The sequence below is a fragment of the Tamandua tetradactyla genome, chromosome 2 (genome assembly GCF_023851605.1).
Source record: "Tamandua tetradactyla isolate mTamTet1 chromosome 2, mTamTet1.pri, whole genome shotgun sequence".
Taxonomy (NCBI): Eukaryota; Metazoa; Chordata; class Mammalia; order Pilosa; family Myrmecophagidae; genus Tamandua; species Tamandua tetradactyla.
In genome coordinates this window covers 30,316,110-30,333,058 of record NC_135328.1, presented here as the reverse complement: position 1 = coordinate 30,333,058, position 16,949 = coordinate 30,316,110, and the positions used below count along the sequence as shown (strand labels likewise).

Here is a 16,949-nt window from a genome sequence, read left to right as displayed (position 1 = left end):
AGTCTGCTGAAGTTAGAGGTACCATATCACCTTACGCTGGTGGGATCTGCAGGCAGAAAAGTGCCATATACTGGGCAGGATAGGAAAAACACAGAGTCCAGAGGCTTCATAGGAAAGCCTTTCAACCTGCTGGGTCTCACCCTCAGGGAAAACTGACACAGGTGACTCTTTCCTTCTGAGAGGAGGCCAGTTTGGTCTGGGAAAATCTGGCTGGGGTATATAATACCTAAGTAGACCCTCCTAAGGGGGAAAAAAGGCACCATACAGGCAGGGCAAGAAACAAGAAAACAAGAACTGAGAAGTTCCGATATGTTAAACAGTACCTAAACTAGAGGTCTAGAATAAGCTGAACTAAATGTCAAAGAACAGATAGACAACGAAGTCATCCAGCAAGACAATCCTAAGTAAAAAACAGTGAAAACAATCTCCAGAATAAACTAATTAAGATAATTAAGTTCCTAGACACCAGAAAAAAATTGCAAATCATACTAGGAAAATTGAAGATGTGGCTCAGTTAAAGGAACAAACTGGTGAGATACAGGAGTTGGAACAATTAATTCAGAATGTTTGAACAGACATGGAAAACCTCATCAAAAATCAGATTAATGAATGAGGGATGATATAAAGAAGGCAAGGAATGAAAATAAAGAAGAAATCAAACATCTGAAAAAACAAATCACAAAACTTGTGGGAATGAAAGGCACAATAGAAGAGATGAAAAACAATAGAAACCTACAATGTTAGATTTCAAGAGGTGGAAGATAGAATTAGTGAGCTGGAGGACAGAACATCTGAAATCTGACAAGCAAAAGAAAATATAGGGAAAAGAATGGAAAAATATGAGCAGGGACTCTGGGAATTGAATGACAACATGAAACACATGAATATATGTGTTGTGGGTGTCCCAGAAGGAGAAGAGAAGGGAAAAGGAGGAGAAAAACTAATGGAGGAAATTATCACTGAAAATTTCCCAACTCTTATGAAAGACTTAAAATTACAGATCTAAGAAGTGCAGCATACCCCAAACAGAATAGATCCAAATAGACATACTTCAAGATGCTTATAATCAGACTGTCAGGTGTCAAAGAGAAAGAATCTTGAAAGCAGCAAGAGAAAAGCAACCCATCACATACAAGGGAAGCCCAATAAGATTATGCATGGATTTCTCAGTAGAAACCATGGAGGCAAGAAGACAGTGGGATGGTATATTTAGATTACTAAAAGAGAAAAACTGCCAAACAAGAATTCTATATCCAGCAAAACTGTCCTTCAAAAATGAGGTGGCAATTAAAACATTTTCACACAAAAAATCACTGAGAGAATTTGTGACCAAGAGACTGGCTCTGCAAGAAATACTAAAGGGTGCACTAGAGACAGATAGAAAAGACAGGAAAGAGAGGTGTGGAGAAGAGTGTAGAAATGAAGACTACGAGTAAAGGTAAGAAGAAGGAAAATTAGATATGACATATAAAATCCAAAAGGCAAAATGGTAGAAGAAAATACTGGCTGCACAGTAATACCACTGAATGTTAATGGATTAACTCTCCAATCAAAAGACATAGACTGGAAGAGTGGATTAAAAAAACAGGAGCCATCTATTTGCTGTCTACAGGAAACACATCTTAGACCCAAGAATAAACATAGGTTGAAAGTGAAAGGCTGGGAAAAGATAATTCATGTAAATAACAATCAGAAAAGAGCAGGAGTAGCTATACTAATATCCAACCAGTTAGACTTCAAATGTGAAACAGTTAAAAGAGATGGAGAAGGACACTATGTATTAATAAAAGGAAGAATTCAACAAGAATACATAACAATCATAAGTATTTATGCACCGAGCCAGAATGCTCCAAAATACATGAGGCAAACACTGAACACACTGAAAAGAGAAATAGACACATCTACCATAATAGTTGGAGACTTCAATTCCCCACTCTCATCAATGGACAGAACATCTAGACAGAGGATCAATAAAGAAACAGAGAATTTGAATAATACAATAAATGAGCTAGACTTAACAGACATTTATAGGACACTACACCCCACAACAGCAGGATACACCTTTTTCTCAAGTGCTTATGAATCTTTCTCAAGTATAGTCTATATGCTGGGTCACAAAGCAAGTCTCAATAAATTAAAAAAGATTGAAATCATACAAAACACTTTCTCAGATCATAAAGGAATGAAGTTGGAAATCAATAATAGGCAAATTGCCAGAAAATTCCCAAATATATGGTGGCTCAACAACACACTCTTAAACAACCAGTGGGTCAAGGAATAAATTCCAAGAGAAATCAATAAATATCTGTTGGCAAATGAAAATGAAGACACAACATATCAAAATCTATGGGGTGCAGCAAAGGCAGTGCTAAGAGGCAAATTTATTGCCCTAAATGCCTGTATCAAAAAAGAAGAAAGAGCAAAAATGAAAGAAGTAACTGTCCACTTGGAAGAACTTGAGAAAGAACAGCAAAGTAACCCCAAAGCAAGCTAAAGGAAAGAAATAACAAAGATTAGAGCAGAAATAAATGAAATTGAGAACATGAAAACAATTGAGAAAATCAATAAAACCTGAAATTGGTTCTATGAGAAAATCAATAAGATTGATGGGCCCTTAGCAAGGTTGACAAAAAGAAGAAGAGAGAGGATGCAAAGAAATAAGATCAGAAATGAAAGAGGAGACATAACCACTGACCCTGCAGAATTAAAGGAGGTAATGAGAGGATACTATGAACACTTCCAGTTACAGTTGCAACCAAAAGAATAAAATATCTAGGAATAAATTTAACTAAAGATACAAAAGACCTATACAAAGAAACCTACTAGAAATTGCTAAAAGAAATCACAGAAGTCCTAAATAAATGGAAGGGCTGTGTGTTCATGGATTGGAAGACTTAATATAGTTAAGATGTCAATTCTACCTAAATTGATTTACAGATTCAATGCAACACCAATTAAAATTCCCAAAACTTACTTTTCAGAAGTAGAAAAACCAATAACCAAATTTATCTGGAAGGGCAGGGTGCCCCAAATAGCTAAAAATGTCCTGAGAAAAAAAAATGAAGTCGGAGGTCTCATGCTACCTGACTTTAAGGTGTATTATGAAGTTACAGTGGTCAAAACAGCATGGTACTGGCCTAAAGATAGATATACTGACCAATGGAATAGAGCAGAGTGTTCAGATATAGACCCTCTCATCTACGAACAATTGATCTTTGATAAGGTAATCAAGCCAGCTCACCTGGGACAGAACAGTCTCTTAAAGTGCCTAAATAACTGGATATCCACATGCAAAAGAATGAAAGAGAATCTGTATCTCACACCCTATACAAAAATTAACTCAAAATGGATCAAAGACTTAAACATTAGCTCTAAGACCAAAAAACTTTTAGAAGAAAAAGTACAGAAATATCTTATAAATCTTATAATAGAAGGCAGTTTCCTAGACCTTACACCCAAAACATGAGCATTGAAGAAAGAAAGAAAGAAAGAAATGGGGACTCCTCAAAATTAAACACTTTTGTGCATCAAAGAACTTCTTGAAGAAAATAAAAAGACAGCCTATACAATGGGAGACAATATTTGGAAATGATATATCAGATAAATGTCTATTATCCAGAATATATAAAGAGATCGCTCAACTCAACAACAAAAAGACAGAGAACTCAATTGCAAAATGGGCAAAAGACATGAACAGACACTTCTCAGAAGAGGAAATACAAATGGCCAAAAGGCACATGAAACAATGCCCAACTTCACTGGCTATTAGGGAAATGCAAATCAAAACCACAATGAGATATCATCTCACACCCACTAGAATGGTCATTATAAAAAAACAAAATAGAAAATGACAATTGCTGGAGAGGATGTGGAGAGAGAGGCACATTTATCCACTACCTAACTGTAATATAATAATGCTAGAACACTGAATGAAGCTGAATGTGAGAATGATAGAGGGAGGAGGTCTGGGGGGCATAAATGAAATCAGAAGGAAAGGTAGGTGATAAAGACTGAGATGGTATAATCTAGGAATGCCTAGAGTGTATAATGATGGTGACTAAATGTATAAATTAAAAAATGTTTTTGCATGAGGAAGAACAAAAGAATGTCAATATTGCAGCGTGTTGAAAATAGATAGTAATTCATATATATTTTAAAACTTTAACTTCTGTGTGAGACTAGAGCAAAAAATGTTTATTTGGTACAAAATTTATATTTTGACTAGTGCAGTTCCTAACATAACTTATCAGCTTAATTGAACACTATAAGTACGTGGAACCTTGAGTAGGGCCTGAGATTTCGTAGGTTTGTTTAGAGTGATGCCCCGATATACCCAGAGTGATTTGAACAGTGAATAAAAAGTATTTGCAAAGTCCCCTTGGGGGAATGGCGAGAAAGGGGGAAAATTCAACTCCCCCAAGTGGAGAATTCCTGATATTCTCACAAGCAGTGGGCACAACCAAAGCAATAGGCTGAGCCCTCAATCTTGGAGTTTGTTCATATGAAACTTAACCAGGCAAAGGATAGGCTAAGCCTACTTAAAATTAGTCTTAAGATTCACCCACAGAGAACCTCCTTTGTTGCTCAGATATGGCCTCTCTTTCTTAGCCAACATGACAAGCAAATTCACTGCCCTCCCCCTCTCTACATGGGACATGACTCCCAGGGGTGTTGACCTTCCTGGCAATGTGGGACAGAAATCCTAGAATAAGCTGGGACTCAGCATCAGGGGATTGAGAAAATCTTGTCAACCAAGAGGGGAAAGAGCAAAATGAGGCAAAGTAAAGTGTCAGTGGCTAAGAGATTCCAAACCGAGTCGAGAGGTTATGCTGGAGGTTATTCTTATGTATTATGTAGATATCACCCTTTTAGTTAAGGTGTAATGGAGTGGCTGGAGGGAACTGCCTGAAAATGTAGAGCTATGTTCCAGTAGCCATGTTACTTGAAGATGATTGTATAATAATATTCCTTTCACAATGTGACTGTGTGATTGTGAAAACCTGTGTCTGATGCTCCTTTTATCTACCTTATGATGGATGAGTAAAATGTATGAATTAAAAATAAATAAGAGGGGGAACAAATGTTAAAATCAATTAAATAGATTGAAATGCTGGTGATTGGTGAGGGGGAGGGGTAAGGGGTATGTATGTATGAATTTTTTTCTTTTTATTTCTTTTTCTGCACTGATGCAAATGTTCTGAGAGGTGATCGTGATGATGAATATACAACTATGTGATGAAAAAAAGATAATCAAATGCACTGAACACAACAGAAAATCACAAAGCACATGAAGATCCAAGCAGAAATGGTCCAGCCAAACAACTAAATAAAAATTCCAGAGGGCACACAGAATATGGATCTACTCAAGGATATTTACAAAGAAATAAAGGATATCAGGAAGACATTAGCAGAACATAAAGAAAAATTGGGGAGGTTAAATAGAAAAATGGCAGATCTCACAGAAATGAAAGATACAGTAGACCAAATTAAAAATATACTGAAGACACATGAAAGCAGATTTGAAGATATGGAAGGAAGAATAGGGAGCTAGAAGATAGAACAATAGAACCAGAGTACACAAAAGAACAAATGGCGAGAAAGATGGGAAAATGCCACTGGATCTTAGGGAAATGATGGACAACAAGAGATACACAAATATAAATATGATTGGTATCCCAGAAGGAGAAGAGAAGAGTAAAGGTTTGGAGAAGTTAGATGAAGATATAATCAGAGAAAACTTCTCAACCCTTATAAAAGACATGAATATGCAAGGCAAAGAGGCCCAGAGAACTCCAAATAGAATAAACCTGAACAGGCCTACTCCAAGACAGATACTAATCAGACTGTCAGGTGTTAAAGAGAAACAAAATCCTGAAAGCAGCACGGGATAAACAATCTTCTACAGACAAGGGAAAACTCATAAGGCTGACTTCAGACCACTCTACAGGCACCATGGAAACAAGAAGGCAGCGGTTAGATATATTTAAGATCCTGAACGAGAAAGGCTTTCAACCAAGAATTCTTTATCCAGCCAAATTATCCTTCAAAACTGAGAAAGAAATCAAAATCTTCAAAGACAAGGAAGGATTGAGAGAATTAGTCAATGAGAGGCCAGTCCTATAAGAAATACTAAAGGGAGCCCTGTCAGCTGATAAAAAAAAAACAGGAGAGGGAGGCCTAGAGGAGGGCCAGAATTGAAGAATATGAATAAAGGTAATTTTAAGGAAAAAAGAGAGAGAGAAGGAAAATATATATATCTGACAAAAAGTAAAGGACAAGATGGTAGAGCCAAGAATTGCTTTTACAGTAATTACTTTGAATGTTAATGGACTGAACTCACCAATTAAAAGATACAGACTGGCAGCATGGATAAAAAAACCTAACCATCTATGTGCTGTTTACAAGAGGTGCATCTTAGACTCAAGGAAACAGATCGAAAGTGAAAGGATGGAAAAAAATCTTCTATGAAAGGTGTAATGAAAAGAGAGCAGGAGTAGATCCTAATATCAGACAAAATAGACTTTAAATATAAAGACGTCATAAGAGACAAAGAGGAATATTACATATAATAAAAGGGGCAATTCACCAGGAAGAAATAACATTCATAAATGTGTATGCTCCCAGTCAAGGAGCTCCAAAGTACTTTGAGGCACATACTGGAAAAACTGAAGGGAGCCATATACATATACAAGAGAAGTAGTGGGAAACTTCAGTACATCACTCTCCGCTATAGATAGAACAACCACACAGAGGATCAACAAATAGAGAACCTAAACAATGGGATAAATTAATTAGATCTAATAGACATATATAGATCATTACACTCCCAAAATACCAGGATATACATTCTTCTCTAGCTCACATGGAACATTCTCCAGGATAGATAATTTGCTAAGACGCAAACCGAGTCTTTATAAATTTAATAAGATTGAAATTATCCAAACGCTTTCTGTGATCGCAATGGAATAAAGTTGGAAATTCATGGTCACCAAAGAACCAGAGCTTTCACAAATATATGGAGATTAAGCAACACACTCTTAAATAATCAGTGGGTCAAGGAAGAATCTGCTAGAGAAATTGGTAAATATCTGGAGATGAATGATAATGAGAATACAACATAACAAAACTTAGGGATGCAGCAAAGGTGGTGCTGAGAGGGAAATTTATTGCCCTAAATGCCTACATTAAAAAACAAGAACAAGCAAAACTTGAGGATTTTACTGCTTACCTGGAGAATTTAGAGAAAGGACAGCAAATTCCTTCTTGCATGGGCCATCATTTTCTGTTTGTCTTATACTCTTTTGCTGCATATTGTAAATTTTAATATTTTAAAACATTACTCCCAGGGATGTCTTTTTCCTGATTTTATAACCCACTGGTGATAGGACCGAGATTTTCTTGAGCTTCAGCTTTCCTGTCAGGAAGGTCTGCTCAAGGTACAGGGTTTTCCCTGTCTTACTAGGCCTCTGTGTTGTCCAAGGCTTTTGCTTGTTAGCTGTTTTGGAGTGCTTTAGTTTAGAGGAGTTTGGTTGTCCCCTCTGGTTTCCAAGGCACAAACCTCCCTTTCCTAGGTATTTGATGCTGGCAGGCCTTTGTCCCAGACTGTCTGTTCTCTAGATTTTTCTTTTTGTATGGGCAGGCACCGGGAATTGAACCTGGGTCTCCGGCATGGCAGGCCCTGGCCCACCCTGTTCTGTAGATTTTAACACTTCTTTCCTTGTCTCATTCCTTTTGCCTGAAGGACAAATTCTGGGAGGAGGGTCACCCTGGGGAAAACTTTCCCAGTTTGGTCTTCTCCAGACAAAATACAGCCAGGGACCCACAAAGGGGTTGCTGATGGCTTCCCAGCGCTGAGCTTTCCTGGCCTGCCCAGCAATTGTACCCCTTTAGCTAATGTTCCCTCACAGCCCTGAGGAAGCCCTGCATCTTTAAACCTCTACCTCCTCCACCCCTGTCCAGAGAGAGTTGAAACAATAAATGCCTTCATGGCTGTGACCCAGTGATAAAAATTCACCAGTCAAAAGCTATGATTAGTGACCAACCGTGCACACCTATGTTCTTGAGAGCTAGGATTTTATGTCTCTTCCTGTCAGCTGCAGCTACCCAGGGACTGGATCCTGTGGCACCCTGCCATGAGTGTGGGGGATGGGTGCTGGTAACTGCCACAGAGAGAAAACAATATATACTTATTTACCGTAACTTAGCCTCTTCTTGCTCTTCCCTGGACGCTACTGTGTTCTTCTGGCTTCTGAGTTTCAAAATAGCTGTTTCAGACATTTCCTGCCTGTTTAGTAGTTGTTTTGGTGGGAGGACTGAGTCTTGGAGCTCTCTGCTCTGCCACCTTCCCTGGAAATCCTAGCCAAAGGTATCTTGAAAAAGAAGAACAAGTTGGAAGATTCACACTCCCTGATCTTAAAACTTATGACAAAGCCATGGTAATAAAAAAGGCTTGGTACTCACACAAGGACACATGTAAGGACCAATGGAATAAAAGTGAGAATTCAGAAACCATTCCTCACTTTTATGGCCAACTGATTTTTGACAGGCAGGCAAAGGTCACTCAATTATGAAAGAATAATCTTTTCAACAAATGGTGCTTGGAAAACTGCATCTCCATATGAGATAATGGAGGTGATTCCTACATCAAACCGTATACAAAGGGCAATTACAAATAGATCAAAGACCTACATATGAGCCCAAACTATAAAATTCCTAACCGAAAATGTAAGGAAGCATCTTCAGAACCTTATATTAGGCAGTTTTTCTTAGACTTTTCACCCAAAGCATAAGCAAAAAAGAAAAATAGATGTGGGATTGCATGAAATTAAAAACTTTAGTTCCTCATAGGGCTTCATCATGAAAGTAAATTGGCAACCTATATTGGGAGAAAATATGTAGAGACCACATATCTGATAAGGGCTTAATATCCAAAATATATAAAGAAATTCTCCAACTCGACAATGAAAAGACAACTCAAATAAAAAAGGGGCAAAAGAATAGATATTTCTTCATATAGTTATACAAATGAACAAACAGCACATGAAAAGATGCTCCAGGTCATTAGCCATTAGGGAAATGCAAATCAATTAATTAATGCAAATTAAATGCAGTGAGACACCATTTCACACACACTAACATGCTTGCCATTAAAAATACTGAAAATTGCAAGTGCTGGAGAGAGTATGTAGAAATAGGAATAATCATTAATTGTTCGTGGGAATGTAAAATGATACAGCTTCTCAGGAATATTGTTTGGCAGTTCCTCTGAAAGTTATGTATAGAATTGCCATATGACCAGACAATCCCACTTCTAGGCATATACTCCAAATAATTGAAAGCAGGGAATAGAACAGACATTTTCATACCAGTTGTGCTGGTTTGAAAGGATGTATGGACCCTAGAAGAGCCATGTTTTAATCAAAATTCCATTTTGTAAAGGCAGAATAATCCCTCTTCAGTACTGTTATGTTTGAAACTGTAATCAGATTATCTCCCTGGAGATGTGATTTAATCAAGAGTGGTTGTTAAGCTGAATTAGGTGACGACATGTGTCCACCCATTTGGGTGGGTCTTGATATGTTTCTGAAGTCCTATAAAAGAGGAAACATTTTGGAGAAAGTAAGAGATTTGGAGAGAGAGCAGAGCAGAACAATGCAGTAACGAGAAGCAGAGAGTCCATGAGCCAGCGATCTTTAGAGATGAAGAAGAAAAACGCCTCCCGGGGAGCTTCATGAAACCAGAAGCCAGGAGAGAGCTAGCAGATGATGCCATGTCTGCCATGTGCCCTTCCAGCTGAGAGAGAAGCCCTGACTGTGTTAGCCATGTGCCTTCTCACTTGAGAGAGAAACCCTGAACATCATCGGCCTTCTTGAACCAAGGTATCTTTCCCTGGATGGATGCCTTTGATTGGACATTTCTATAGACTTGTTTTAATTGGGACATTTTCTCGGCCTTAGAACTGTAAACTAGCAACTTATTAAATTCCCCTTTTTAAAAGCCATTCTGTTTCTGATATATGGCATTCTGGCAGCTAGCAACCAGAACACCAGTGTTCTTAGTGGTATTAGTTACAATTGCCAAAAGATGGAAGCACCCCAAGTGTCTATCAACCTTTGAATGGATAAAAAATATATAGTGTATATACACAATGGAATATTATTCATCTGTAAAAGGGGTTGAAGTTCTGATATATGGAAAAACATGGATGAACCTTGAAGACCTCATGTTGAATGAAATAAGCCAGGAACGAAAGGATAAATATTTTATGATCTCACTGATGTGACGTAATCAGAATAAGCAAACTCATAGACTCTGAATTTAGAATTTAGGTTACCTGGGACCAAGGCGGGGTTAGGGAATGGGAAGTTAAGGCTTAAAATGTACAGAGTTTATTTTTAGGATGATGGAAAAATTTTGGTCATGGATGGTAGTGATTGTAGTACAACACTGTGAATGTAATTAACAGCACTGAACTATATACTTGAAAGTGATTATTAGGGGAAATTTTAGATTGTATATATTTTGCTAGGATAACAAAAAAGAATAGAACAGAGTGAATTCTAAGAAGCCATGGAGTATAGTTAATAGGACAATTATAACTATGTGCTGTAGTAATTAGGTCCAGGTGTCAGTTTGGCCAAATGATAGTGCCTACTTCTGTTGCTGTGGACTTAAATATCAGCATGTGAAATTCATCTATGGCTGATTACATCTGCAGTCCGCTAAGAGTAGTGACTTCCGCAATGAGTAGTTTAATTTAATTAGCTGGAGGCTTAAAAAGAGAGAGAGAGGTCAGAAGTGAGCTCAGCAACTTAGATCCATGTGTTTGGAGATGCAGAAACAGTTGCCCCAGAGCAAGCTGTTTGAACTCAAACCAGAAGCCAGGAGGGAAGACCAGCAGATGTGGTGTGCCTTCCTATGTGATGGAGAAAGCCAGAGGAAAGCCAGCTGCCTTTCCTCCAAAGAACTGTAAATCTCTAACTAAATAAATCCCCTTTATAAAAGCCAATCCGTGACTGGTGTACTGCATTCTGGCAGCATTACCAAAGTAAAACATGTGCTTTCATCAATTTAACAAATGTACCACACTAATCAGGGTGTTAATAATAGGTGGTATATGTGAATCCTATAATTTATGTAGCTTTTTTTTTGGTAAACTCACACTTTCTCTAAAAAGATAGAAGAGAGCATGTTCCCAGAGCAGAGAAACCTCAGCACAGGGAGGCTTGTACCTGCCATGGGCACTGTCATCTTCAGAGCTCTAAGTCTCTACTCCTCAAAGTTAAAAGTATAATGCATATAATCACTAGGGAAACTCACTGAAGCACAGTTGACCCTCAGGAGCTGTATTTCCCTTTGTGAGGAGGAAAGATATCAGAAAATTGTTGTGAACTCATTTGGATTTGAGTGAAGCCTACTGTGCTGGTTTGAAAGGATGTATGTCCTCTAGAAAAGCAATATTTTAATCTAAATCCCATTTTGTAAAGGCAGAATAATCCCTATTCAATGCTGTATGTTTGAATCTGTAATTAAATCATCTCCCTGGAGATGTGATTTAATCAAGAGTGGTTGTTAAGCTGGATTAGGTGACGATATGGCTCCACCCATTTGGATGGGTCTTGATTAGTTTCTGAAATCCTATAAAAGAGGAAACATTTTGGAGAATAAGAGATTCAGAGAGAGCAGAGCAGAACGACATAGCCATGAGAAGCAGAGTCCACCAGCCAGCAACCTTTGGAGATGAAGGAAAATGCCTCCCGGGGAGCTTCATGAACCAGGAAGCCAGGAGAAGCAGCTAGCTGATGACACTGTGTTCGCCATGTGCCCTTCCAGATGAGAGTGGAACTCTGACCATATTCACCATGTGCCTTTCCAGATGAGAGAGAAACTCTGACTGTGTTTACCATGTGCCCTTCCACTTGAGAGAGAAATCCTGAACTTCATCAGCCTTCTAGAACCAAGGTATCTTTCCCCGGATGCCTTTGATTGGACATTTCCATAAACTTGTTTTAATTGGGGCATTTTCTCGGCCTCAGAACTGTAAACTAGCATCTGATTAAATCCCCCTTTTTAAAAGCCATTCTGTTTCTGGAATATTGCATTCTGGCAGCTAGCAAACTAGAACACCTACAGAGGAAGTACTTTTTTTTTTAAGATGCTGGTTATCTGATTAATACTGAGCTTCTTCTCTTGTTGTGAACCTTAATTCAGTAGAAAAGAATTGGGGTCCAGAGATCTGAATCTCCTGGGTGATTTAATCGCTGGTAGGGTTTGTAAAATATTATCCTTTTCTAAGGATTTGGTCTGTTTAGTCCCCAGTAAGGTTCAGCTGACTTTCCTGCTGCTTGGGAGTGCTGTGTTGCTTTGCCAGTAATTCCTTTCTGCCCCAGTACTTATCTTAAGTGAGCTTAATTACTAAACTACTAAGCGAGTAGTTGACCCAAAAGGGCTTTATCTTTGCTTATAGGCAAGGTGTGGGAACTGGGTGGAGCCTAGAAAAAGGAGATTATGCTAACTTTCTCACTGCCTAGTTATTTGACACCAGGGCTAGTCCCATCTGTGTAAACTTTCATCTGGGTTTTTGAGGGCTTCTTCTCTGACCTCATTATAGTTCACTGGGGTCTTCCAAATACATGTGGTTTAATTCTTCACTTTTCTAAGGGACACAAGTCTCCAAGTCCCAATTTTCAGGTTTTTCTTTGGAACTTTCTTCCTGTCATTATCATGGAATATTTGAATTCTCATCAATTTTCTTGTGACTTTTGTGGAATGTGATGGTAGAATTGCAGCTGTTACTTCTTCTACTTAGAACAGGTTTCTTGCCCTAAAGGATTAATAGGGGGGAAACTATTTGCAGTTGCTTCTGCTCCACCTCTGACAGTTCTTTAACCCCTGAGAAAGAACCATCTCAGAATTTCTCATTCCTTTTTTATAGTGACAAATGTTGAGTTCTCCTTATCTATTCTTCTTCCCTTCTCTTTTTCAGTCTCATCCTGTCAGTTAGAGCTGGGGAATTTGTTTCTGTTGTGGCCTCTCAGTTGACAGAAACACATTCCACCAAGTCATGAGTAACTTAATTTTTATTAAATATTTTTTAATACAATGAACATTTCATGAGTTCTGCCTGTGCAGTAGGCATTGTGCTAAATGCTGGAGAAACAGGTGGCAAAACAGACAGTAGCAGTCAAGTGCCCCAAAACCTTGACAAATCTAGGATGAGAGTACTCCATAAAACAAAGATCAGTGTAAGTACATGCTTGGAAGTATATTTGTAGAATGGAGAGTACTCAGGTATGGTTGGATACAGGGTGTTTGGTGAGATATGAAAGCTTCTTTGAAGACTTGGTTAATTCTGTTAAAAATCTAAACATTATTAAATAGGAAATTATTTCTTAATCCATTTTTTAAAAAATAAAGGGTGAAGGACATCATTTTAGTGCAAAAACATAATCAAATAATGCTTTCTTTTTCTATTGCAGTTATGTGAGGAAATTATCAGAGAGATAAGGCTGGAGACCATAGAAAGGGGAAGAAAGCATATTGATAGAAAAAAAAGAGATATCAGCAAGGAGAAAGCTACTTAGAGAAACAGTTTAACAGCTACATAGAGAAAAAGTTTAACATAACCTAAGGGCCTAAAATAGTGCCTAATACATACACAGCAGGTACTTAAGCAATAGTTATTATTAAATGAAAGAGCTAATTATATGGGGAGAAAGAAATAAAAGGAAAGAGGTAGACATATGCACAGAGGTATTAAAGAAAGAAAAATATTGAAAGAAAACTAATGCAGGTACAGATATATATATTCAAAGGAAGTGGGTTTGGATATATATATATATGTTCAAAGGAAGCAGATTGGAAATGGAAATGGGCAAAGAAATAAGGGATTTGGATTCAGAGAGGCTTGCGAATTTATGCCAGGGACTATTGAGCAAATACTTATTTGAATGTACTGTGTCCTAGACACTGTGCTGGGTATGTGATCTGGACCTGTGCAGAGTCATCCAATTATCTTAAATTTCACATATAAAAACAGACCATAAAAATAGTAAGGGTGTTGAAAGGAAATGGAATCATTTAAGTATTGTAAAATATTAAAATCTGATGAAGTTAGGTGGCAGGTATGTGGGATTTCTACTGTATTGTTCTCTGAAACTTTTCCTAATTAAAAAGTCTTAAAAATAAGATGGTTGATAACCGAGCAAGGGTCCATTTAGTTCTCCCTTCTACACGCAAAGTGAATGTGGGCAGCAAATGGGAGGAAAGGGTCATTTTGACTTCCAGAGTCAGCCTCTTGGTAACTAAATAAATGATTGTGCCTAATGGAAATACAGGTTTGGGAAGGAAGCTAATATGTTCATTTATTATTAATGTTGGGGGGACACTCAAGGAAACGTTTGTAGACTGAAGTTTGTTCGTTATACAGAATGGGAATGTCATGAGGCACAATAGAGAGTGGGCAGAGAGGGAGGTAGGAAGAAGAGCAGGGCTTTGGCTGGACTGGGATGAAAAGAGAGAAGAGACAGTAGGAGATTTTTGTGGGGAGTGGGGGACTTGGGTTATAATTTTCAATAAAGAAGAGGACAGATGCTTGGATGGAAGCCTAGATGCAGAGTGTGGCAAGGCTAACAGCTGAATTTTTGAATTTTCTAGCTACAGAGTTCCTGGTGGAATGTTGACCTGTTGACCTGCAGTTCTTTTGCCTCCCAGGTGCTGGGCACAGTTGCTCAGAGCACCTCCTGCTGGGTAGGTCAAAGGGTGGGAGATGAAGGAGGTCAGAGCTGGAAAGAAGGCCTCTGCAAAATGCACTTATTTTCCTTGGCATTTGACAGGTGGATTAGATGAAGTCTATTTGAGGGCCAAGCCAATCAAAAGATTCCCTCAGTTGCATCCTCACCACTCATGATGTCTTTCCTCATTGCAGGCCTCGCTTCTTTATAATTTTGTTTTCCTTTGGTTGATATTCTAATTCAGTGTTTATTTGCTAAATGATGGTTTAAGGGAATAAACATAATTATCCACTCAACTGAGGTGTTTTTTGAAAATGACAAATCAGTTTATTTAATCAAAGAACATTTATGTTATTATGAATTCCAAATATTTAACACTGTTTCTTAGGACTTGGAGCTGCCTGTCTCAATTGAATTAGAGAAATATATTTTGATGTCAGAGATCAAAAAGCCCATTTTTAATTTTGTCTGCATGAAAGAAGATTCCTAATATAATGATTGTGAATTGGTTTAGGAAATCATAAATCAATTTTATAGCATGTTCATGGCAATAAACAAATACTATATCACCGTGGAGTCCAAGCAGAGATCAACATCTTGTCCTAAATAAGCACCAGCTGTTTAGAGGGGGATGGGAGAATTCAAGCTTAATGAATTATCTTAGTTAGAAAACAAACCTACAAAGAGAGCATTATATCTATAAGGCAATAGTATTTCTAAAATTCCACTCACAGTAAGGCCAGCAAACATAAAACCAAGCCTTTCACTGGCTTTTGAATCACTCATGTAAACTTGGAGAATTACAACATAGAATAACTGAGAGATTGTGTCTAGATAACTGATATCAAATAATGGGTCTTCTTCCTTTTCTCTGTTTTTTTTTTCTCCTAAGGCATACCTACTAGAGTTCTTTTCTATCATTCTTTTGCATCCAGGTTGTCATCAAATCCTATTTCTTAAAACTGCTATCTACTGCTTATGATGCTTCAATATCAGTTGCAATCAAACATCAAAATGTGTCAGGCAAGGATAAAGGTGAGCAATTTACTAATAAGAGTTAAAATTTATTGACAACTTGGCACTGTCCTAAGAAGTGTACCATACTATCACTTTTCATACTTATTAAAATCCTTGAATTATTAACATCATTACAGAATGAAGAAACTAGGGCTTGGAGCAGTGGTTCTCAACTGTGGCTACCCATTAGAATCACTTGGAAACTTATAAAAACATCAATGCTCAGTTCACCTCCATAATGCCTGGAATTGGGACCTGGGCTTGAGGATTTTTTTAAAGTTTCCCGATTATAAAGTGCACGCAGGGTTAGAACCTCAGGCTTTTAGAGAAATTGATTAGCCCGTACAAAGTCACAGTGCTGACCGAGTGACGGAGCTGGGGCTGGAATCCAGGTTTGTTAGATTTCAGAGCCTCACTTGGTCTCTCTACTGTATTCTTCTCACAGAATTTAAGGTTTGTTTTAAAACAACAAACGAAATAATTATTAATATTCTGTTGTCAAGTTTTGGTATCACTGTGGAAAACTGCATCAAACATATGTATTGTCTAATGAAGAATAATAAAACATTCAGCAGTATCATGAAACAAAGCATTACTAGGATTGTATAAATCCCCCTATGTGCTCCTCTCTAATCATAGCCTTCTCTCTTCTCCCTAGAGGCAGGCTGTCTCCTGACTTCCTGATAATCGTATTTTGCTTTTAAAATGTTTTGCCATTTGTGTATATTTTTCTAAACAATACTGTAAGGATTTGCTTGTTTTTGAACTTTATATGCAAGGATTCATTCTGCATGTATTATTTTGTGTCTGTTTTTCATGCAACATTATGCTTATGAGATTCATCCAAGATGTTATTTTATGGCTGTCTGTTCTTGCTTCATGTTCAAGGTAATATGGTGTTCCATTGTGTGAATATACCTAAATTTATTTATCTGTTTTACTGATGACAGATATTTGAGTTGATTCTAATTTTGAACAATTGGTAACATGTTTCCTATTGCTTATGTGTGTGAGATTCTCGAGAAGTAGACTTATCAATTCATAGGTTATGTTTGTCTTCAACCTTAATAGCTAATGCCAATTAAATATCTAAGGCAGTTGTATTAATTTTCACTTCTGTCAGCAGTGTATGAGTTTTCCTCTAATCCACTTCCTAAACAACACATGATAGTGCAGTTCTGAAATTATGATTCTTGATAT

General features: G+C 37.7%; 1 long non-coding RNA gene across 2 annotated transcripts in view; it reads left to right on the top strand.

Annotated features, from left to right (window-relative positions):
- LOC143667517 (uncharacterized) overlaps positions 1-16,650 on the top strand; it is a 108,421-nt gene extending 91,771 nt beyond the window's left edge. Inside the window, exons 7-10 of one of the 2 annotated variants that reach the window (XR_013168080.1) lie at positions 12,986-13,664; positions 14,656-14,748; positions 15,668-15,767; positions 16,408-16,650. This is a non-coding gene — a long non-coding RNA (uncharacterized LOC143667517). Of the gene's footprint in view, positions 1-12,985; positions 13,665-14,655; positions 14,749-15,667 lie in introns of both variants that reach the window. The other variant, XR_013168078.1, reaches the window with a different exon arrangement.
- Positions 16,651-16,949: the final 299 nt, after the last annotated feature.